The sequence below is a fragment of the Falco rusticolus genome, chromosome 3 (assembly GCF_015220075.1).
Source record: "Falco rusticolus isolate bFalRus1 chromosome 3, bFalRus1.pri, whole genome shotgun sequence".
Taxonomy (NCBI): Eukaryota; Metazoa; Chordata; class Aves; order Falconiformes; family Falconidae; genus Falco; species Falco rusticolus.
This window is the reverse complement of record NC_051189.1, coordinates 23,463,220-23,488,611: the sequence shown is the minus strand read 5'-3', so window position 1 is coordinate 23,488,611 and position 25,392 is coordinate 23,463,220.

The following is a 25,392-nucleotide window of genomic DNA, read 5'->3' as shown; positions in this document are numbered from 1 at the left end:
TATCTCTTGGATAAAAATGAGTTACACAACACTATAAAGTATCTGCAGGAAAATAAATAAATAAATAAATAAATAAATAAATAAAAGAACAGCATCTGACTGATCTTCTGATCTTTAAAGGATTTAATGTGAGATATTGAATCAAATCATATAAAATATCTAATGTATATATTTTAATATTTTTCATCTCAGTATCACCAATTCTATTTTTCATCTCAGTATCACCAATTCAATGTGTGATAAAGTAATCAGTTAATTTTTTAGGTCCTCAGAAATGCTGGGTACACATTTGTTTCATCTAAGCAGAAAAAGTGATAATGAGCTGGATTTTTGTCTTTGATACAACTGATTAGTTGTAAAGGAATATGAAAAATCCTGTTTCTTTATGCTTTAGAGAAATGAACCATGAAAGAATTTATCTGCTTACAGTAAAAGTCTTTTCAGTAAGTTATCACTTCCAAATGCCATTCCTCCAGACCTTTTCTCACGTTCTTGGGTCACATTATGGCTGCATCATTGTGTTGCTTTGTTTTCTCTGTGATGATTGTGTTGGAATTTCTTTCTGTTTCACTCAATCATGCTATTTCTCATTATGCCTTATGTAAACTAAATGTGTGTCTCTGACAGATGCTGTCTGGCTCCTTTCCCCACCTCCTGGGGTTTTCTGTTTGCTTGCCTACATCCAATCCATACTGGGATTATAAAAGCATTTGTGGAAAAAGAAGACTCAAGAATTTGCAGCCAGGATGTGGAAGGAGAAAGGAGGAGCAGAACTTTGCCTTTCTACGTTTAAATAAGGTAGATTAGGTTCGAAGTGGAACTGTTCTTGGTACTTTTACCTAAACGGTACTTCTCTGCCCTGCCCTCCTTGGTAGATGCATGAGTGAACGTGCATGTTCACGGCAGCACATAATCTCTTGGTGACCTTAGTTGTTCCAGCTACCTACTTTTACAAAGATGTTTGATGACTTCTTACAACTATGGGATATTTTGTACCAGTTTAGTTTAGATGTAATTGGATGTCTAATGACTCGGTGCCTTCGTACAGTTCATATAGAATGTACACTCTAAAGACACACCTTTACATGTTGGGAAAGTTTAAATCAGAACAACATGAAATAAGTAGCAGATATTCCAGGATATTTGACTAAGCTTAAAGTGGGTAAAGGGGTAGCTGCTGAACAAGAATCTCAGAGTTCAAGGAGCATCCTGACAACACTCTTAAGTCATATGGTTTAGTTTTAAGTAGTCCTGTGAAAAGCACAGCTGGGTTGATGATCCTTATGGTTCCCTTCTGACTTGAGATATTCTATGATTCTAAAGAATTTTCATTCTGCATCAGAGAATCTATGGAATTGTTTTCTTGCAGGTTTCGCTTAAACTGAGTGAATATAAAATCAATTTTTATTTTTACTTTTTTTTGCAGTGAATCGTAACAGAGCACTTAAATGAACAACCAAAGAGTGCTTGTGCAAGGACAAGTAATTTCTTTGTATTAGACATTGAGAGATTGTGAGGCTAAAACTAAGAAATACTGTATTGCTATTAAGACAATATAACCTTTTTTTTTCTCAAATCATCATATGTTTAGAAGTATAGCCTATGTATGCAGTCTTCATATATATATATATATATATATAAATCTGTTATAGTCCACTAGCTAGTGTAAATCTTTCATTTCAAATAGATGCTTTACACTCATTCATTAGCAGCTACAAACATTTCCATCTCTCTTAAACTACAAGAAGTGGAGCTGACACTGAGGTTTTCTATCAGCTGAAGTTATCCTGCATTTCACTTCAAGTTAGCAAGAAAAGTGAATTACTAATTTACCATACATATATATTTAGATCTATGCATGTAGACATAAATACAATATCTGTATGAAAATGGATGACAAACAATACAATTATAATGACAGAAAAAAATATAAATATTTTTAAGTGGATATTGGCTTCTAACAGAGATGTGTCTGTTAAAGCAATTTGTAGGCATGTTTCTCATTTTATTTATAGCTAAGCTTTGCTTTTGAAAGTTACATAGCAATTAATTCAAAAGACAAGCATAAAGAAGGTAAACCTACCTTAATATATCTGTGATAGCACAAGAAATTAATTTTTAACCTGTCCTAAAATATGCTTTGGAATTACATGATTATACTGAAATGTAATGGAAGAAGCTCTATAATATGTATTTGCTTCGTGCATCTCTGTAAAGAGATTTCATTTCTCTCCTGACTTGAGTCCAAATCTACCTCTTCAGACATGCATATTGATTTTGAAGATGTTGCAGCACTAAGCATGAAACATTCTTGATTCCTTTCAGTGCTGTCACTGAGATTGATAAACCACATTATGGTTTGGTGGCCATTTAACTCTTGTGAACTTGACAGTCTTTCCCTGCAGCAATGAAAAAAAGAAAAGAAAAGAAAAGAAAAGAAAAGAAAAGAAAAGAAAAGAAAAGAAAAGAAAAGAAAAGAAAAGAAAAGAAAAGAAAAGAAAAGAAAAGAAAAGAAAAGAAAAGAAAAGAAAAGAAAAGAAAAGAAAAGAAAAAGGAAAAGAAAGGAAAAGAAAAGAAAAGAGAAAAAAAGGAAAGAAGGAAGGAAGAAAATAAAGAAAGGAAAGAAAATAAAGAAAGAAAGAAAGAAAGAAAAAGAAAGAAAGAAAGAAGGTAAATGTGCTGGATCTTGGCTGTGCTTAAGATTGCTCTGTGTATGAAATGCAGAGGTTTTCTGGCAGTAAAGCCAATCCCTTTTCTTGTTACTTCCTTGCTAAGGAATACAGAGGAGGCAATTTTTTGTTGTTGTTGTTTTAAAGCTATATAATTCAAACTTAATCTTTGGAATGAAAAAATGATGTTTTAAAAACTTCAGTGTCAGAAACAGAGCTGAGCTGATTGTGACAACACATAAAATTTGGACCTCTTTGTCTGACCAGAAGACTGCATCACTCATGCCCAGCTGACCTCCATCCTCTTCCAGGCAGCTCTGAGGGCATAAGGAAGTAGTAACCAAGACAGAAACTTCTGTGCTCTTTAATCCTGTAGCGGAGGTCTAGATGGTGAAGATGAGTTTATAGTTCTCTTGTTGAATGAAAAACAATTACTTGTTTGTTTGTTTGTTTTTAGATTTGTAATGAAATTCTGTGTTCCTAGGGCAGGATGACTACATGTTGGTTATTTTATATCTGAATCCACAGTGAAGATGGGGAACAAAGGTCAAGAGATGATCTAAACCAAGCACTGAATAGAACATAAAGAAAATCGAGGAAAAAGGACCAGAAACCTTGTGAATCAGTGGCTGAAAAATTAACTAGACATATGTTGACATATCTGCTAACAGATAAAACTCAGCTCAGTCACTCACCCTGGTTCAGGCACACGCTTGCCTCTCATGGCAGCTGGAGTTGGGGGGGGGACACACCCCCTTAGGCACCACAGATGATGCTGTACACCTGTGCTCAGGGAACTGAATGGGTCCTGGGATTCTCAATGGACAACGTCCTCCAGCCCAAAGCTCAGAAGCTGAGTCTTAGTTTTATAGTCCATGTTTGGTTTTGGCCACTTCAAATGCACGATTAGCAAATGGATGTCTATGGACCACTGGTTTCCTCTCCCTTTCTGCCTCAAGGGCCTGAAGAATTATGAATGTATTTCTAGTTTTGAACTGTCAGAATATGTGGTTGTGAGAGTTACTGCTTTCAACTTACAAGCACCTCAGGATCTTTTGTCCTAAAGTTATATAAAACTCAGTATTTAATGACTTGTTTCTCTGTTTATGTACCTTGAGTGGGAGAATTTATTGACTTAGGATAGGATGTGCCACCTTCACGAAAAAATTGGAATATATTTGTATAAAAAAAAGTAGTTGCTGCTTTATCTGCAATTGCTGCGTAATTAATATTCTGTGTAATACTAATTAAAGAGCTAAAATTCAATTAATTTAAGTGACATAATTCAGCAATTGTAAACAGAAGCAATAAAATGTATTAATTAAAAATTTGATGGTTTCTCTTTTTCTGATACTAGAGTGCTGTAAAATGGAAATGCTATTATACCATGATTAATTTATCCAGGACCTTTCTTAGTTGAGGTAATTGTATTCAGCCAAGGTCTGTCAATATCATTTTGTATCAGTTGTCACTTTATATCAGCTGTAGTGAGTACAGCTGCATAGAAAGTTATTGTAATTTGAAATATTGGATTTTTTTTTTCAGAAAACCAGAAACCAAGAAAAAATATTTACTACTTAACTTAGTTAACTTATTGTAACTCTTTTTAGTACTGTGTTTCCTTGAATTAAGTATTTCAGTCTAGTTCTGTCTTGTTGTATTTGTGTTCTGATCTATGATGTGGCAAAGTGCTCTGTAATTTCAAAACTTTATTACCTGAAGGAAAATCTATATAGAAGAGTGAGTAGGGCACACAGAACAAGGTTTAGGAATACTTTGCAATCTTTAAAATGTTTATTCTTCAAAAAACTTATGAGTTAAAACACACACTAATCACAGTCTTGCAGAACACCACCGTGCCCAAGTCCCCCATGTCTGTGCAGTATATAACAGGCCCTGAGTTATACAGAACTGGCCTGGCTTGCCACCTGCATTCAGCACACAGACAGTCTCAGGTACAAGTGGAACACATTTTCCAGGACATGTTGAGTATTGCATGTGTAATTGTAATAAAATATTCCTTCACTGAGGCAAATCTGTACCTGCCACCTACAGGCTACCTATGAAGCAATGGTATACAGAGAAGGCAGCTCCAGGATCCAGTCTTTTTACTGCAGAATAACCAAAGGATTTGGCCAAAGGTATGCAATACAACTGTATTGGTTAAAAGAAATATTGTATACATCTCAGACTTCCAATGAGTACAATTTTCTGCCACAATCTCATTTTTACATAGATCTGGATATTATTTTTGGAAGATATATGTGAAAAAAAAGTGGATTTAGTCAGTCGTAAATTACAGAATCTATCTCAAAGCACCAGATAATTTCATTTGCAAATTTTTTCATGGTTAACAGAACAGAATGGCATAGTTTACAATCCTTTTACCTAAGTTAAACATGTAAAGAAATCTTAGGCTGTGGGAGTCACAGATTCAATTCTTTACTATGCTTGCATGAATGTGAAACTACATTTCTCATGAGTCCACTAACTGAGTTCTGGGTGGATGGTTTTCACAGATTTTCCTGTTGTTTCTGTTTCCAACACCGTTCCATGTTGTGTGAAGTACTTAAATTTACACTGGAGGAGATATTGCCAAATGCTTTATTTAAGAGAAGATGAAATAAATTTTAAGCCTAATACACTGAAGGAAATATGCGACTAGGTAAGCATACTTTTTACAAGTGGGCTGTGCGTTTGTGCAGTCCTTTGGGAATGAGTTGGACATCTGGCACTTTTAGAAACACCAGACCTACTAGTGGCAGAACAACTTGTCATGCCTTCATAAGTCCAGTGTTTCTATATGCAGTGGATGGACTGGACTGTGCAGACACAGCTCACCTGCCCTATGGCCATATCTGGAGGTTTTGTATCCCATGTTTTTGTACACATACAAGAAAGTTTCTTCTGGTAGGTATCTGCCAGATGACAGATGTAGAAAAGTCCTCTAAAACTTCCATTAAAAGCTTTTGAGGTAGGAAAAAAAATAATTAAGCCTTTTTTAAAAAAATAAAAAAGGATTGTATGGTACTATCATCATTTGCATTCTCTTTTACTAGCTCAATTAAGATTTTTAAGTATGTGATGTAAATTAAAACAGATCCAATAGAAAAAAATAATTAAATGCCATTTGAATTCTGTGCAATCTGCTAGCTGAGAAAATACATTCGGATATTAGGAATCTCACATTAAGATACATGCAAAGAGACAACAGAGTGAATTCAGTCCTACCATACTCTCAGTTTGTGCCCCAGTTATTTGGACATAGAGGACTCTACCTACCCAAAAATATCTTTTTGCTGTGAGCTGTCAGTGTAGCTATTTTCACTTATACAAAATGGAAGAAAATTTTTCTTTTGGAATCATAAACCAGTTTGTGTTGGAAGGAACCTTTAAAGATCACCTAGTCCAACCCCTTTGCAATCACCAGGGACATCTTCAGCTAGATCAGGTTGCTCAGAACCCCGTCCAACCTGACCCTGAATGTTTCCAGGGATGGGGCACCTACCACCTCTCTGGGCAACCTCTTTCAATGTTTCATCACCCTCATCATAAAAAAATTATTCCTTATATCTAGCCTGAATCTAGATATTATGTTGACATTATAGACAGAAACTTAAATTTTATTTATTCATAAGTGCCTTTATTTAAGTTCTGTATTTTTGTTAAGATTTTTCAACTTTTATTGTATAATATATTATTTCTTGTAATACAATTCCACATTTAGTAAGACATCAGCAGTTCAGTTTTATCTCATACTTGATTGTAAAAGGTTTGAGGTAAGGTGTGTGAGGTATTTCCTTTGCTTTCTTGTCTTATGTAAATATATCCTAATGAAAGTACCTGTTGAGAAGCTGTTTGAGCTTTGAGTTTCACCCATGTAAATCAGAAGTATGTATCTCATATCTGCTTTGCCTTTGTGAAATGGTAATACAAGGTCCAAAGACACATGGAATGAAGCCTTAAAGCTGGTGAAGTTGTATTGGCTTTCATTACTTTTAAAGCATTTTACTCATAAATTTTATAACTCCTACTAAAAAACTTACCTCTGACTTTGGAGGTTACTTTGGAGGTAATCTGTCTCAGATTTTTCTGCTAATAGATTCTGGTCTTAGATATCTCTAAAGAGTGCAAATTTAAATGCTCTAATCCATACCACCTGTCAAGAAATGAAGAACTTCTATCGTCGACTACATTTTTGAGTCACAGACTTAGTGGCTGATATAAAAAAAACCCACAACACATTAATGAAATTGCACTGGCCAGTTCACAAACTTACTGAATATTTTGATATATTTATACACACACCCCCAAAAAACAAAACAAAACAAAACAAGACAAACCAAACCAAACCAAACCAAACCAAACCAAACCAAACCAAACCAAAACAAAACAAAACAAAACAAAACAAAACAAAACAAAACAAAACAAAACAAAACAAAACAAAATCAAACATGATGCTGGAAATAATAAACAAAAAGTATTAAAAGGATGCTAATATTTAACCCACTGTAACAATCACTAGCACTTACAGAAACTATCAGTACAAATTTCACATGGATTTATTGGTTAATTGGAAGAGGTACTAAAGCTAATTGGTTTTTTTCCCATATCAAATGTGGGTTTTTTTCCTCAAAACAAAGGGCATTTAATTAAAATGAGTTTTCCAGTGTTTCCACTGAGAAAAATAGAAGATTTTCTAGCTGTCATCTGGAAAGCTGTTGTGTATTTCCTTTTTTTTTTTTTTTTGCTAGAGGGAAAAAGTGAAACTAGACAGAGCCTTCCAAATATGACCTGCAATCATACTTTGCAAAGAAGAAAAGCTACTTTTCCTACCTCTGAATTACTGTGTACTCTGACTCAAGCCCTTCATTCCTGTGCAGAGATGATCTTTTACTTCTGTTAAGCAAAATAATATATGCAAAGTTATAAAATTTTATTTTGTCATAAATTTATATTTTCTGAACAGCTTTACCAGCTTAAAAAATAAAAGAAAAAAGAAAAAAAAAAGAAAAAAGGAGAAAAAAAAAGGAAAAAAGTAAAAAAGAAAAAATAAAAGAAATAAATGTACTCAAATAAAAAATAAATAGTGTTATAGAATGCCATGTATTTAATCTGTTTGCAAATGTGTAAGAATGTAAGTTTTCAAATACAAGCTAAGTTTGATAACCTGCCAAGGTAACAAATACATCATTCTATCAATATAATCCTCCATAACTTCAGGTTTTGTTCCTTGAAAGTCCTGAGGCATTTATTCACTGACAATCAAGTGGATTGTTTCTGGTTTGGTAAATTAGACATTGCTCAGCAGTCTAGCTACCTCAGTGGCTGAAGAGGTCACTGATGAAACAGCTGGCATGGTCTCACCTGTAAAAATTATGTGCCATTTAGCCATTTATGATACCTGTATTTGGATGGTTTATTGTTCTCTTATGGTGTAACACTGACTCTGAATGAGTAATATCAACTGACAGATATCCCTTTGCTTTCTTGTGTTGTGAATTCAGATACTTTATTGTCCAGATTAGTTTGAGAGCTACATATTTGGTAATTTTTATACTAATTTTAAAGTTCAGACACTGAGTTGAATCTATTGTTAAGAAGGTGAGTTTTTTTGTAACAATCTTTATCTCATGGTTGGTGCAGTCACCACTTTCATAACAGAACTTACTGTATGAGAACCTTCTGGTGTTCCCTTCTACACTCATGTAAAAATAGTGAAAAAAATACTTTAAAAAAATTGGCACCCTATTCATAGCATTTAGAAAATTTGAAGCACATGCAATTATGAAGAACACACACACACTCTTCTGGAAAACAGTCACAGAAAGAAGTTAAAGCTGTTAATGGATTTTTCACAAAGGTCTGATAGGCTTGGAGGAACATCTTAAGTCCCACTGAACATCCATGTGACCTTAACTCTCATTATTCTGACTGTATCTGCTTTTTCTTCTCTGAACAAATAATTAGTAAGTAATATCAGTGTCATTCAGAAGTACCTCAATTCATATTTGTTCATCTTGTCATTGAAGATCTAAGTGAAAACTACTGTATGAAGAACAGCGTATTACCACTCATCACATATATAACATTGAAGATACGGCTACTACTGTTCAGGAAATTGTGATTATTGACAGTTGCTATAAGGGCAATATCACTCAATTTAAATTCATGACTTGAATTCAACATGTTTTTGAAGAATCAGGGGAGAAGAAAAGAAAGAGACCTGTGCCAGCACATGCCAGCACTGTTATAAAGAGCAAAACTGTAGGCAGCTTAGACAAATAGCTGCCTTTTGCTGTTATGTCCCACTGATCAATCAACACTGCCTACAAAAAGGAAATGATACAAACAGGATATAAGAGCATGTCTCTGCCCCTAAGTTAGATGATGTCTTCAATAAATCACAGCATGCTTTGGAATAAACTGCTGGGACTCAGTCTAACTGTTAGTGCTTCTCTAATACATCATGCCATGACTGTTTGATACTAATTTAGGTACAACTGAGTACCATCAAAGATAACACATGAAACTTCAGAAGCCTTTTGTGAAATCAAAGGTCACAGAACATTTTATAATCTGTAACACACCTAAGCTGAAGTAATTAACCAAACAAATTAAAAGTAGAAGAGTAAAACTGAAAAATGTCTTAAACTGATGTGTATGTGCATTACATAATGCTAATTATGAGCAGTTTTCCAGTGTTTCCTCACTTCTTTCTAGCTGACATGTATAAAAAAATCACTGGCTGTACTAAGGCATTCAAGATTAACAATTCATCATGATACAGGACCAGCTGAGAAATGACAAAATTACTGGGTTTAGTTGTAATCTAGAAAGGTAAAGGTAAAAAAATTATGGAAAGCCAAGGCAGACAGACACAGTGAAAAAAGGTGTGTATGAAGTGTGAAGATGTGGATGTGTGGCAATAGGGAAACTTCCACAGATAAGAGGCAGATAAGCTAGAAGAATGTAATAACTGTGGAGAAGGTAGAGAAAGAGTTGATGATACAAAGATGAAGAAACAGTAGAAAGATCTTTAATCAAATCATCCAGAAATCTGAAAATGTCTTAGATTTTCTTTGGTCTTCTGTTGAAAATACCAAGGTAAGAAAGTTTGACAGGCAGATTGTCTCCACAGTTTCCATTCAAAATGCATTATGCCTCCAGTATTTAGTTTGCAAGGTTGACACACTTGAAGTAAACATTTAGTGAAAATGGTGCATCCAGAAGACATTAAGCTGCTACATCCTGTGTAGCAACTGATATGCCTCTTTTTTGGAAGTGTGAAAACTGGATGTACCAAAACACCATGTAAAGTGTGTTATAATGTAACATTTCTGCTGGTACAAGCAAATTAATTTGAAATTGTAATTTAAAAAAAAATAATTTCAAGAATGAGTTAAATTTTAATATAATTTTGTCACTTTTTCAAAACCTTTCTTTTTTTTAAAGCTTAAAATAACTGTAGTTGATTTTGGCTGAAAGTAAAAGGTGATCAGTTAGAGGTTTATGGGTTTATTTATTCATTCATAGGCGCGTTCTGAATGATGAGTAGGCACAGGTTTACTAGACATGTATGGGAAGGTAAGGGAGCCCTGATTAGTATGAGCAGGTACATACTGTCTATCAGAAACCACCTACATGGTGATGTGTTGGTTTTAATCAGCAAATCTGGCTCATACTGCTGTGAGAGTGTTGAAGCTGTAGTCTATTTAGAAAGCTGGCAAGAAAAAATTTGTACTTTTTGTGAAATGTTTAGAACATACCAAAGACCACCAGTGTTTCACTCACTTCAAAACAGCCAGAGAGGACACCAAAGAATTTCTTTCTATTAGCTACCAAAAAAGCCTTTGGTTGCTAGATATCTATCTAACCTGTTGATTAAAGAAAACAGATGCCCACAAGCCGTTGCTAATTCCCATAAACTTGCCAATACACAAAATAATTTAATTAATTCAGTGTAGTCTGACAGATAAGGTAAAGGATTTAAAATTATTACAAAAATACTGCTATGAATATATCACTCACTCTTCCTGATTAACCACTGCATACAAGTTGGTGGCTGCCCTGGTGTTGTGTAATATAACTAGCAGACAGGTCTTCATCATTTTTCATTCATATCACAGACTGAGATGCCTAGGGTCATTAGGTATGGTAAAGTATGCCTCGAGATTCTTATTAATATTCCTTTCCTACTCCTTGTATTTTTTATTACCACTCTTGTAAAAATGAAGTGTTATTCATGCATTAACAAATAAAATTAAACTCTTCAAAATTCAACATTATAAAAACATCAGGAACTGTGTAGTAGTAACTCAACTGTAATTTAGGGCAAGTTGGAAAACCATATGGAGGACATTTTAAAGCTATTTTAGATGAGAGAAAACGTTAATAGAATGGGAATTATAGAACAGCAATATAATTATTTGCTGTTTTTTAATGAAAGGACCAAAATTTAAGTAGTATCAGTCCTGGAGTTACTAATTACTTTCCTTTTGGTTTTGGGTTTTTTGGGTTTGTTTGGTTGGTTGGTTCTTTGGTTCTTCTGTCATAATTTCCTAGGATTCAGTTTTTTTAGTTTTTAGACATACAATTAATAAAATAGTTGATTTGGACAAAAATGTCTCCAGGTATAAAAATCCATCATTGTTTGTAAAAAGATTAGAAAAATTATAAAGTCTGCAAACATTCTGAAAATTGAAAAACAGAAAGTAAATAAGTTATTGAAAGAAAGGGTGATTTAGAATGCAGGTGTATTTCATTAAAGTCAGTAAAGAAATTACCATTACCTTGCAGGAGAGTAGGATAGCAGCTAAATAGAGATAGGGAAAATTGTATTTACCACTATTCCTTGAATATATGCTCAACTTCCTATGTTAAATCAGTTCAGACATACTTCTGACCAGTATAAAAATGAGTTATACTGGGATGGATAGAGCAATTTCAAAATACTTTTTTTTTTCATGATGGAGTTACTGATAGACTCTTTTAGTCAAAGAAAAGACACCAGAGCAGATGATTAAACTGACTATCAGACAGCACCATTTACTTATCGAGCAATACATAACATCATGAGCGCATTATTTTAGACAAAATTTATACAGGCATATTCGTTGAGCAGTATGTTGTCCTTAAGTCTAGAGTGAAATGTCTGAGCATACAGTGCAGGTTGGGATAGAACTGTTTCCGGGTATGATGGCTCTACAAGTAAAACCATTTGTGAACCAGGTTGATGACTATGTAAGCAATTATAATTTTAATAAGGATAATTTATGTTTGAAATACATCACCAGCAAGTTTTATAGTTCACCATCAGATGTCTTGCAAGACCAAGTTACTTGTTCCTAAATTTTGTTTCATGCAGGAAGATCAAACTGAATTTATTTTGTATGTAATATTTTCACTGCTCCACAGCCATAGCTGACTGTACTGTTTGTTATACAAATCCTTCCTTTTTCAGCATATTTTTTACTTCTTTCTTGCTAAAAATTAAGAATATATGGATCTGCATTTCCATCCTACCAAATCACACAGGAAGAATCAGCAGGCATAGAATAAGTTTGTGTATTCAGTCTCACCAATCTACACAAAAGATATATTTGTCTTTTTGGCCTATGAGGATTTCTGTAACAATAACATCTCAACCGCAGCTTGCTGAGAAAAATGAATATATTGGCATTAGCATCGAAGGACTAGAAAAATTCTTTGATGACTAAGGATTTTTCCCTATTATATAAGCAAATACGACTTGTTAATCTCAAACTCTTTTTTTTTTTTTTTATACAGCTCAATATTTCTGTTCTGTTAATAAGAGCTAGAGTCTTCAACCTTTATTCAAGTTAGGTATGATCTCACTGAATTTCAGTAGTATTTTCTGTAAAATAAGTATTATGCAATTTACTCCAGAACCAAACTGATGTTAATAAATTTTAACAAATCCACACAGCTTATATGACTGCTGTTTAGTCCTTTCACAGTTACCCTATATCAACCATAGAAACTATTGCAGCTTTGAATTTGCCTAAAAGACACACAAACAGGATTAGGCATTTCTTGACAAATTTTCAGTAGCTCTGAAAAAAAATTAAAATGCAGAAGTACTTGTAATACTGAAGATTATCTCTGAATCTCTCAGCTTTTGTTTTCTCTGCTATTGTCAAGCCATTTTATGATGGCTCCAAATTACATTTATAATGATATTTTTTTCCTACAGTCATTTAATTTTGTTAACAATTAATTCCCTTTCATATAAATTGCCACATGCTGTCTCAAATTCTGAAGAAAGGTTTTTTTACTATTGGTTTGGGGTTTTTTTACAAGGCTTGTCTGTGTGCAGGTGGTTCTTAAAGGAGTATTTGTGTCAAAAGGAAAAATTATACTGAGGTCAAGTTAGATATGTCAGTGAATCTGATTAGATTGAAATGGCACCATGAAGATTCACTAGAAGAAATAAATCCCTGTCACAGTTGTGTTGAGTGCTATGGTCTAGTTGGAGATTTGTCCCTTGCTTATATATTTAACATGAAAAGAAGTCAATTGCTTTACTCCTGAGGCCAACTCACTAGCAGAGTCACACTGACATATACAGGAGTACAGGCTTGTTTAGGACATTATAATAACAAAAACACTATTGAGAATATACACTGTTGTAATGTGAAGTAAATGTATCATTTTCAATAGTGAACAGAAGGTGGCTTTATAAAACAGTGAAGGGTAGGGGTTACTTTCAGGATGTGCTATTTTGTCTATTCCTAAGTGGATCCTCTGGTGTTAAAAAAACAAACTAACACTTTCTGGCCAGAAATGGTGAGAGAAAATAGTAGCCATAAAATAATTTGCTATAATGTCTCTATAAGGGATGAGGGGGGTGTTAGTCATGTAAATTCCTCTCCACATCTAGCACTAGAAATTCTGATTTTTTTGAGAGAGAAATTAATTATAATTGATAAGAAAACTTCGATTCTCTTTTCCTTAAAGTTCTTTGTTTCAGAAAGCTACTTTGACTTTATATTATAAACAGAAAGAATTTAAAAAATACCAAGGGTTCCTAAGATATACTGAATTTTATTTTCCTCACAGCTGGGTAAGCTATCAGTTTTGAGAAGACGGATGCCTATATCAAATCACAGATAGATACTATTGCTCTTCATAGCTTCTTATGGGCAGAGGGAAAACATTATAAATACAGCATTTATAGTCAGTGCACACAATGTTTCTGCAGTCCAAATTAATGAACAAACTTGTTAATAACAGTATTCCAACTTTTATGAAAATAACTCCTCACTACGTGTTCCACCCCTCTCTCTGTGGTTATCTCGGTTCTCCTTTGAGGGCCTGGCAGGAGGGATGGGCTTTGGGTGGGGGAATTTCTCCCTCTGCTTTGCTATCAGGAGCATGACATCTCTTTCTTCCTCCTGCTGTCTTGAAATCTGCTCGGGTTTATTTTAGTATCTTGCCATACCCTGCCTTCTTCAAGCCCAGCGTGAAGCCTGCTGCCATTTTCTAGTGATGTAAAAAATTACGTTCAGTGGCTACAGCCTGCACTTCCACAGTGGTCCTGGTGCCTGGAAGCTTGGTCAGGCTGGAGCAACACTGAAGGGGCTCAGCACAATTACACCTCGTGAGTAGCAATGGAGCAGGAAACCAGGTACCTTTCGACATGAAGATTTTACAGTCTGTTTTGACTTCCTTCATTATTGTAATGTTCTACAAATTGATTTTCTGACACTAACATTATTAGAATTTGAGGTACTACCATGTACCTATTATTACTACAGGCAATCATATGCCAAGAATATGAAGTTATTGAATTTGCTAACATGAAACATAAAAAATCAAATATTCTGTTCTTGGCAGTTCAGCAGTTTATGCGTCTATGTTTTAATGCTGGCAGCAGATCAGAGATATCTATGTGCCTGACCTTAGTATTAAGACAGACGTGTTTTATCAGTTTGCTGTGAGGCAGTAAGATTTTACTAGATTAAGCCCAGAATACTGTCATGTTTACTATCATAGTAAAGGTTATTTTTATCAAGTTTCAATCATTTTTAAGGCTTGTTAATAACAGCCCTGTTTTTCAACCATGTTAGACATTTGTGTTACCAGATCCGTCATGAATCAATGGTCACACTGTGGAATATATCTTCCTATGTTTTACCTCCAATTTAGTCTTCAATCTTTCATAGAGAGAAGGTAAAATTTAAAACACTTGTTTATGTTATGCAAGAGATGAAAAAAAATAAAAATACACAACTGTGCATTAATACTTGACATTTTAATCTTTAACTGAACTCCATATAAAGCATCCTGTATGTTTTAAGTATTTAAAACTATATAACATGCAAAAGTTTGTTAAGGCAAAGAAAGGTATTGCATTAAAATGAATGCCTCCAAAAGTGCAATTGCTCTTTCAGAGCTTCTCTAAAAAAGGATTTAAGGTCACTTTACCAATAGGAAAGAGGACTAGTTGTTTATACAGGGGAAGAGAGGTAGAAAAAGACGTCCAGCCCTGACACTTTTTGTTTGAGCTATTACACCCATATCTGAATACTTTTAAGGAGGTTTTTTGAAATCAAGAAATTAAGAAATAGTACGTAGTCCCCTCTGACTTTGTCTAAAGATCTATTTGTCAGGTTTGTATTCCTTTTGTTAAAGTGGGAGTAGGCAAGAAGAGGTCCCAATAACAGAGTCAACAGCTGCAAAGTTGAGGAATTACAAATGATGATGTTGGCCTTAACCTCCACCTGAGCTTTGTTAACTGCCTCCAAGGCTGAGATGTCAAAAAGTAGTACAATTAGGAATGAGAGTTTCAGGACAGGTCTTAGAGGAGTCTGTGAAAAGATCCTCCTTCTCACACCAGCTAGACTTACTGGTTCAAATGTCTGGGCAACAGGAAAGTCGCTCAGAGACAGATCTTTGAGGACTATGTGGCCATCCTGTGTATCTGATTTAATGACTGAACAGCATTTGTGTTCGAACAAGAAGCATGTCCTTTAGAAAAGGGAATAAAATACTGAAAGGAGCTAAACTGTAATATTAGCTGATAGAGTGTCTTGGAGAGCTATCCACCCAGACAGCAAGGACTCAGATTTGTTTCCCACAAACAAACATCCAGTAACATTTGAGGCTTCCAAACGTATCTAAGATGTCCACATGTGGCTGGCAGATGTAAAACTCAGTTGGTTCTAACCCCAAAATAAATCTCTGGATCCCAAGATAGCATTTCCCATTATCTTGAAACACATTTGAGATTTTTTGGCAAGTGGTGTTGCTGATTAACCTTATCTGATATGCTTATCACTTCTCTTTTCTATAATAAACATGAAGCAAGAATATTTAGCATTAATAGATGAGTACTTGAAAACATGCAATGACATCACTTTGCCTTTAATGTCCTTAAATCCAAGATAAAACACCAGGTAGATTTGACCAGACACAGGGAGTTAACAGCTGTGAAAGGCACAGATTTAATAAGTTACTTCTGTTCTGTTGCTGTGCATCCATTGGTATTGCTCTAGGACCAGCTTGTTTATACACATGCATTTGAATTCATATTTCAGTTATGTTAGTTTGTCCATTGTCTGTTAAGCTAAACTTTGTCACCCTTAGTTTCGTGAAGATAGTCTTGTCCCATTGTGTTCCTGAAAAATGTTTCGTGTGATTCTCATTTGATGACAGTAATATTACTAAAAGATTGAAAAAGCATCATCCAACCTGAAGAGATGGACAAGGTATTTTGGCTACAAAAACATTATTTGAAAAGTTTCCATCATATGTGTACTTAATCTATGCCTATTTAGTGTTGATATCAACTAAGCACAAAAAGAATAGATAAAGAAGCTAGAAATTCCAGTTCAAGGATGCAGCACGAATTTCACACTTGAGCCCTAAGTCCTTGGACACAGTGTTGAACTTATTGAGTCAATGGTGAAACTCTCAAAGATTTAAGTGGCTGATTGGCAGTACTGACTAGAAACTGTACCTCCTAATGTTCATTTCAGTGACAGTGTTTCCATAGGTCATATTTGAAATAATGTCAATACTCTCCCTGTAAACAGCCAAAATGATGATTTTTGAAAGCTTAAATGTTCTTATACATAAACTTTCTTTCCCTGTCTTCTCTTAACCTGAGACAGTACAAATTTTAAGAGTTTTTGAAGTTTATAGTAAACTAATTAATAGCTAACTAGTAATCCAGCTCTAAAAATAACTAACTCAGGGGACCTGACTTGCAGAAAGTACTACCTAGGTCATCACTGGGTCTCTGTGAGTGACTAAGACAAGCCTGATACATTTACTTTTGCCATAGAGGGCAATAATAATCAGTAGAGAAAAATGAGTCTTTGCATCTAGGATGTTACTGAATTTAATGGTACGGTTTATACCTATCAGGATTATATTTCACAGTACTAAAACCTTCCACTAGCACTTCCAATAGGACCAACAATGCAGGCTATGTATACTATTTTGACTATAGTAAGAAGCCCCAAATACTGACAAACTGTACACAGGCATAACAAAACTAGTGAATGGACTTCTGTAAATACTATTTTAATCTTTTTGAGAATCAGATGTTCTCAGAGAAGTGCTGGTTTTTAATGTGATGATTATTTTCATATTCTTTACCTAAAAGTACTAGTCTAGAAAATATTTTTTGGAATAACATTTGTCTAGCATTTCATCTTACCTTTTTTTAAAAAAATTGAATATGACTATGAAGTATTTTAAATGGAATCTGAGGTAATGGTGTAATTGTCCAGGTGACAGCATATAGGAAATTTGTACGGTGATTCAGACTGGATTTAACCCAGGTTGTTCTAATCCTCCTGAAATATTTAATTTAATGCATCTTTATAGGTGAAAGAAGGTTGAAAGCCTGGCTGTCTGCGTTCTGGTTTCAGCCTCCAAGACCTTTAATACCGTTGGTTTAACCCACTGTTCCTTTCACTGTATTGTCATCTTGTTGAATTGCTTCTGAAGAGGGACAGGAAACTTCCTGATTCCCTATGCTTCCACATCAGCTTTTCTGACAGGAAATGTTGTACCTCAACTTTTTTTTTTTTTTTCCCCTGTCCATGGAAAATTATTTTTTTAATTTCGGTTGGGTTGTCCAGCAAATGCTTCAGAATTAGATTTTTGGCCCCAGCTAGATGCTTGTGAACTTTGAAACACAACCAGGTCAGCTCAACAGAATATTCCCCACTTGATTTCAAGGCATGTGTGTTCTTCCAGGTGTTTATATGCATACGTGCATCCTTGTATATGTGGATGAAAAAGAGCATTAGAAAACATGCATGGAAAAGCTGTTCTGATATCACAGAATCATAGAACCATAGAATCATTTAGGATGGAGAAGATGTTTGAGATCATCAAGTCCAACCCTTAACCCAGGACTGCCGAGTCCCTCACTAAACTATGTTGCTAAGTACCACATCTATGTGTTTTTTAAACACCTCCAGAGATGGTGATCCTACCACCTCCCTGGGCAGCCTGTTCCAGTGTTTCAACACACTTTCAGTGATTTTATTTTTTTTCCTTAATGTCCAATGTAAACCTCCCTTGGCATAACTTGAGGTCATCTCACCTTGTCCTGTTCCTTGTTATCTGGGAGAAGAGACTGTCCCCCACCTGCCTGCAACCTCATTTCATGTAGTTGTAGAGAGCTATAAGAACCCTCCCGAGTCTCCTTTTCTCCAGACTAAACAACCCCCGTCCCCTCAGCTGCTGCTCATAGGACTTGTCCCCCAGACCCTTATCAGCTTTGTTTCCCTTCTCTGGACATGCTTCAGCAGCTCTACAACCATCTTGAAGTGAGGGGCCCAAAACTGAACACAGTATTCAAGATGTGGCCTCACCAGTGCCATGTATAGGGGGATAATAATTTCCCATGTCCTGCTGGCCACAGTTTCTGATACAACCCAGGAAGCTATTTGCCTTCTTGGCCACCTGGCTCATTGCCTGTGCATGTTCTGCCAGCCATCAGCCAGCACTCCCAGGTTCTTTTCCACCAGGGAGCTTTCCAGCCCCTCTTCCCCAAGTCTGTAGTGTTGAATGGGGTTTTTGTGACCCAAGTGCAGGACCCAGCACTACTCTTGTTAAACCTCATATAATTGGCCTCAACCCATCAATCTAAATTGTCCAGATCCCTCTGCAGATCCTTCCTACCCTCAATAAGATCAACTCTCCCCCTCAACTTGGTGTTGGCTGCAAACTTACTGAAGGTGCACTTGATCCCTTCATCCATTTTGTCAATAAAGATATGAAACAGAACTGTCCCTAATACTGAGCCCTGGGGAACACTACTTGTGACCAGCCACTGGCTGGATGTAATTCCACTCAACACCACTCATTGGTCTCAGCCATCCAGCCAGCTTTTAACCCAGCATAGAGTACATCTGTCCAAGCCATGAGCAGCCAGTTTCTCCAGGAGAATGCTGTGGGAGATGCTGTCAAAGGCTTTACTAAGGTCTAGGTAGACAACATCCACAGCCTTTCCCTCATCCACTAGGGAAGTCATCTTGTTGTAGAAGATCAGTTCTGTCAAGCAGGACCTGCCTTTCATAACCCCATGCTAGCTGGGCCTAATCCCCAGTTGTCCTGCATGTGCCATGTGACAGCACTCATGATGATCTGCTCCATAACTTTCCCCGGCACTAGGGTCAGGCTGACAGGTCTGTAGTTCCCTGCATCCTTCTTCCTGCCTTTGTAAATGGGCATCACTTTGGATAACCTCCAGTCTTCTGGGACCTTTCCAGTTTGCCAGGACTGTTGATAAATGATGGAGCCATATGCCGATATGCTGGTATGCTCAAGATGTCTCTCTGATTACATAGTATTGAATTGAACTAAGTTTATTTTCTTTCTCCAATAATTAAAAGTAATTCAAGGTTGAAAATCAGTAGCAATGATCTTGAAATAAAGCTTAAATGACAGCAGTACTCTATCATGGCTCCCAGCTAGCGGTCACTATCAGAGCACATTACTTTGAAGGTGTATTACTCAATTACTGTACCACAGTGCCATTTCTCTGTTAGTTTTGTTTAGGGTTAGTTTGCAGGGAAGAAGAATCATGAAAAGCTATCTAAAGACAGACATCTATGGTTGGAAGGCCTTTATTAATTGCTGGGAAATTGCTGGAAAATAGGGGTATCCCTTGGTTTGGCTGGACTGCAGGCCTCTCCCAATTATAGGTTTGAGCTACAGTGAACTGTATAATGATAATGTCAACTTGGTGGACCCTTGACCTGTCTTCTGGATGACATCTGTAATAAAGATGACTTCTGAAACATTGTTGGGAAAGGGACCTTTGCTCAAATTGTCACAGAATCACAGGCTTCTTTAAAAATACATATTCAAGAGAAGAAGGCTGAGATAACGGATAAAATTAAGCAGGACAATTGATAGAGGAGATGTATGTAGCCTGTCTGCTAGAAACTGGTAGCCTTATTTCTTCATTTCTTGGTGCAATATAACAAAACAACTTTTAAATGTCTAGTTAACAGCTATAATTACATATTTTTCATTGAAAGTTTCGACTGAGGTTTCAATGCCTGATGAACATTTGTAAACTCAGGATCATTAAACTCTGAAAAACTTTTGCTCTGACAGATATGTCTGGTAATAAAATGTTCAGTTACCCTGGTAAACTAGTTTTTATGTTTAGATTTCAGAAGAATACAGCAAAGAATGAAAATAAGGGTGAATCATAACCTCTACTGAAGAAAAAATGGCTAAAATTTGATATCAGATTAAACCGTTTTTATTTCAAAATACTTCAAGCACCTATAGCCTGTATACATGTAATGATATTTCTGTATATGTTTTTAGTATGCTTTTAATATGTTTTAAATTAAACAAAAGTAGATTCTAATTACATCTGAAGATAGCAGACTGGGAAAAAGCAAGCATGCTGTCCCAGCAAGGCAGTGATAACAGCAATCTGAAAGCAGAAAGGCTTACATACACTTCAGATCTCACTCATTGTACTTTATCAGCTTGGGGCTGCAGCTTTTAATCTCTCTTATGTCACTGGTTTGCATAGCAGATAATATCAAAACTACTACTGAAATAAGTGAAAATTTTGCCTGAAGAAGAACAGAAACAAAAATTTGGCTCCAATACACAGAAATAATTTTTTCTTTCTTCTCTTTCTTCCTTCCATACTCATTTTGCTCTCATTTTTGAGATAAGTATCTTGTTGATAATTAAATTTGGCTTGATTTGGTCTGTTTCAAGCTCTTTTTTATCTATTGAAAGTATGATTGTAGTGTCAATAACTTCTAAAGAAATACTCCTTACATAGTCTTGCTCTGGTTCCTTTTGACTTTTCCTGTATCACGGTATATTGAAGGCAATGTTATGATACATAAATCTCAGGTATCTCCAGATAATTTAACCTCTGTATTATTTTTTTACTTCTCTTTTCATATTTCTTCCTCCTTTATTAAATCAAAAACTTTCTTAGACTCAGTGAAAGCCGATTCATTCATCACAAAAAGACGTTGTTTGGAAAATCACATTTGGAGAATATTGATATTAATACACTTCCTGGGCAGTAAGTTGTTGGAAATTTGTCTGTTAATGGGATTGCAGTGTCATTCCATTTATTCTGGTATCAATAGTATTGATTTCTCCTTTAGGATATTTGTGTCTTCATCTTCTTTTTCATATAATCTATATTTACAGTACAGTTCTTTTGGTTTGGTAAGAGGGCTATTTTTCTTTCAGTATTTTCAGGTGTATTGTTTGTAAGCAATTAAAATTATAATTGTCTAGGTCAGATCAGAAACTTTATATGCATGCATAAGAATAAAAAAAGATGTTATCATATAAATAAGATACATATTTAATTACCAAGTTTAGTAAGGTCCAGTTGTATTCAAATTATTGTATATTTATAGGTGTCACAGAAAGATATGAGTTTATTCAGCCAGATTTGACACCAGCTGTATATTAGCTGTGTCATGCCATCACGTTATCATGATGCTGTGTCATTGATTTTGAGGATTTCTCAGGTTGCCTGTGTGTTGCTACTGACTTCTTTAAGGGCATTTCCAAGGATTTCATTTATAACCCATTGAAATAAAGGTAAATTATCTAAAAATGTTGCATGAAAATGGTAAACATGATGTACTTCAACAGACACAGAAATAATTTGTGTAGGCTGAACATGTCCGAATGTTCACTGGTCTCTAACTTTAAAGTAATTGGGCCTTTCCAACTTTCAAAATTTATTTAATAAAATAAAATAATAAAATAAAATAAAACCCCAAATAAAATAGAATAGTAGTGCTTATCTTTCACTTAAAAACATAATTGTAGATATATGATTTGGTTTTCGTTAGAATTCAGTCTGCATTCAGATCAAAGTGTTTGGAATACTCACAATGCTGATGAGACAACTAAATGAAAACTGTTAAAATTTATCCACATCTACATTTGTCAAGTTTCAGCCAAATATCTTTGCACAGCATCCAGTGCAAAGGTATACTAATGTTGCATAAGATGTCAGAGCATTAATTTAATTTAAAAAACAAACAAACAAAAACCAGCAACAAAGTAATTACCATGTATTTTCCAGGCCTAAAATCAGACCTAACATTTAATCCAGTCCTAAAATATTGCCTAAGTGAAATGGCTTCATGTTCAAATTCACCTAGGGAGTGAAGCACATGTCATTGGAGATTTATCACAGCCAAGAAGGTGGATAAGGTGGCCCTTTAGTCATCACTAACTGGTAAGATACATGTCTGTGACAAACATAGGAGGAAAAGGTTTATTCCTATTTCAGTTTCCTCAGGGCTTATATATTCCCTGCACATCCCTACTGTGTAGACAAACACATGTAATGGTGGAGCTGTTCAGGGATTTACAATAAAATACTTTTTTGAGAAAATACTGATTTATTGAAACCAAGATACTGAGGAAGAAACAAGGATGCCATTTTATGCTAGCTTATAGCAAAGAGGTGAAAGACAAGTAGGAAAACACGGACCAACCATACGGAAAATACAGGTGCAAGACTACTCTTCTGGCAGTTTATCATATCTCAGGCAGCTGTTTTGAGGGTAAAACTTTTGGGTAACCTATTTGGTTCACTTGAAGTGTTGGTTTATTCTACTTTCAGCTCTACTTGAAAGCCATCTGCAAATTGTGGTCTTTTACTTTTTATCCAGACATCCAGTGATGGATATATTAAAAATATCTTCTGAACAGTTACCTCTTCAGTGAAACTGTGATGCCAGTCATTGTTTGTTTGGTTGTATTGTTTTGTTTTGTTTTTTTCTTTTATGTAAGAAACTTGTGAAGTTAAAAGGAAAGGACAATGTCAGTGTCTACGTCGGTGCTCTCTGCATCACACAAATGCTGCAGTGAGGATTATTTTGGGAAAGTGTGCTCTCACTAGACTATATTAAGAGTCAATAAACATTTCCTGATCTTTGCAGATTTGTGAAATAGATTTGCTTTATTGATTATGTTAATGCAATACAAAAGTTTGGGAAGTTTTGCTGTATACTGCTATCTTTACATCTTTCTAAGCCATCTTCTTCTCCATAGTTCTCCTCTACAGAATCTGATGTTGGATCATTTCTCCCCAGATGTATAACCTTGTACCTTTCCATGCTGAATCATCTTTTTTTTTCCTGACTGTATTTCTACCATCACTTGTTAAATTGGTCCCACTGCTTCTCTCAAAAATAGTTTCTTTACACACTATCCTTTCAGAATGTAGCATTTAAATAAAGAACATGCAAAAATGAGTAATGATTTTGTGATGATATAGTAGAATATGTCTCTATTAGGGACTTATAAAAATATTTTTAAGTGGTAAACCTACTTTTTGAGAATGAATGACCTATAAATTAAAATAATATTTTAGACTTTTTAAAACTGTCTCCTTGCAACAAGGAACACTAAATATATTTGTTACCTAGTTTTATCAACAATGCAGAATGTATAAATTCTCTGCAAGTACAATTTGCAAAACAGACACTGCTGGGTAATTAATAATATCAAGACTGCACTCCTCTTATACAGGGATATGAAGATCACAGTTAAATAGACATAAATGGCAAAATGCAAGATCATACCTTTAGAACAAATACTACTAATTGTATTTTGAATGGAAGTACCAAACTGTCATTGCAGGTCTACCTCTTGTTTGTGTAAGTGTGGATCCCATACCTTGATTATGCTCAGCAGGAATAACAGGGATGTTATGGCAAGAAGACTTCTGGGTAATTAAAAACCCTGGGTACAGGGAGAAGTAAGCCACATGGGTAGCAGTCTCACATCTCTGGATGGCCAATATGTGGTAAATACCTTGCACCTTCCAGCCACATAAAAATATGTAGCTCAAAATCAGACAGGCTGGCCACCTGGTGGTTGGAAGCATATTTTCAGATGACTTAAAATGTACAATTTTTGCTTCTTTGTACAGCATTGCATAAGACCTACTGGAACATCAAAAGCTGCCATGTTCTGCTGCCTCCGGAGCTGGAAAATGAGCCTATGACATATGGCTTACATAGCTTATGTAATTTGAAGTGATGAAGTAAACTGATTCATGACTTGATTATTATAAATATGTAGCTAAACATGGAAAAAAGATACATTAATGCTGAGCTTCTTGGTAAAATTATGACAGGGTGTAACAGCCTCCTGTGAGTAGCCAAATGCAGTTAGGAAAAAGACACACATTCTTAGCAGTGGGATTTGCACAATTAACTATTTGCATGCACTGATATTTACAATATGCTCTAAAATATGATGCTGTTACATGCTTTATATTTTTTCTGGAATCCTTCTAAGAAAAGTGTGTTCACAGGATGAGACTGGATGCACAAGGTATTCTCTCCTGGACAGAGAATGTATGCAGCTGTGACTATCCCCTTTCACAGCAGAACAGTAACAGAATGGATTTTTCACAGTATCTGCAGTATTATCACAATAGTTTCAGTTCTTTCTGCATGCTTATTTAGTAAGTAAACATTATGTAACACTGCATCTTCAGACACTGGGAAAAGATGTACAAATGGTCAGATACATCCTTTTGTTGTTGCCTGCTTTTTGTGTTTTCTTAAGTACTAGGTAGCAGAAGGAGGTGATGGTGAGGGTTCAGAAAAAGTGGCCTTGTGACTATGTGTTGATGGAGAATCTTTTCCTAAATGTTGCTGTTTTTGCATGCTTATCTATAGGCTGGACACCAGACACAGAACTGGACAGAAGTTTTCCCTGAGACTTACCATGCCTTCAAGGTGTTGCTTTAATTCCGGAATTGACAGAAATACTTCAGCAATTTTGATGGGTTTTTTTTCTGAAACAAAATATTCACCTTTCCAACAAGATGCTGTTTGTCGTTCACTGATTGATCATTAATGCCTTCTCTGTTTTATTATTTGTTTATATGGATGTAGTGTTTAAACAATGGAACACTTTAACATGTGAAGTTTTTCTCACTTTCGTCACAGAAGTTATAAATAAAATCAACTGGATTTCAAGTTAAAAGATAGTGCATCAGAAGTAAAATGCATAATTCTTCTTCAGCCATGTAGGAATAAATGTCAAGTATACATCAAAGGATTAATGTTTTTACAGTCAGGATCCCAGATACTGAATCCCAGATATCTGATTCACAATATCATATTCTTTGTCCTTACACTTACTTTCACTGTGGAGACCGAAAAAAAAAATAAAATTTGCTTGTACTTACACTTTTCTG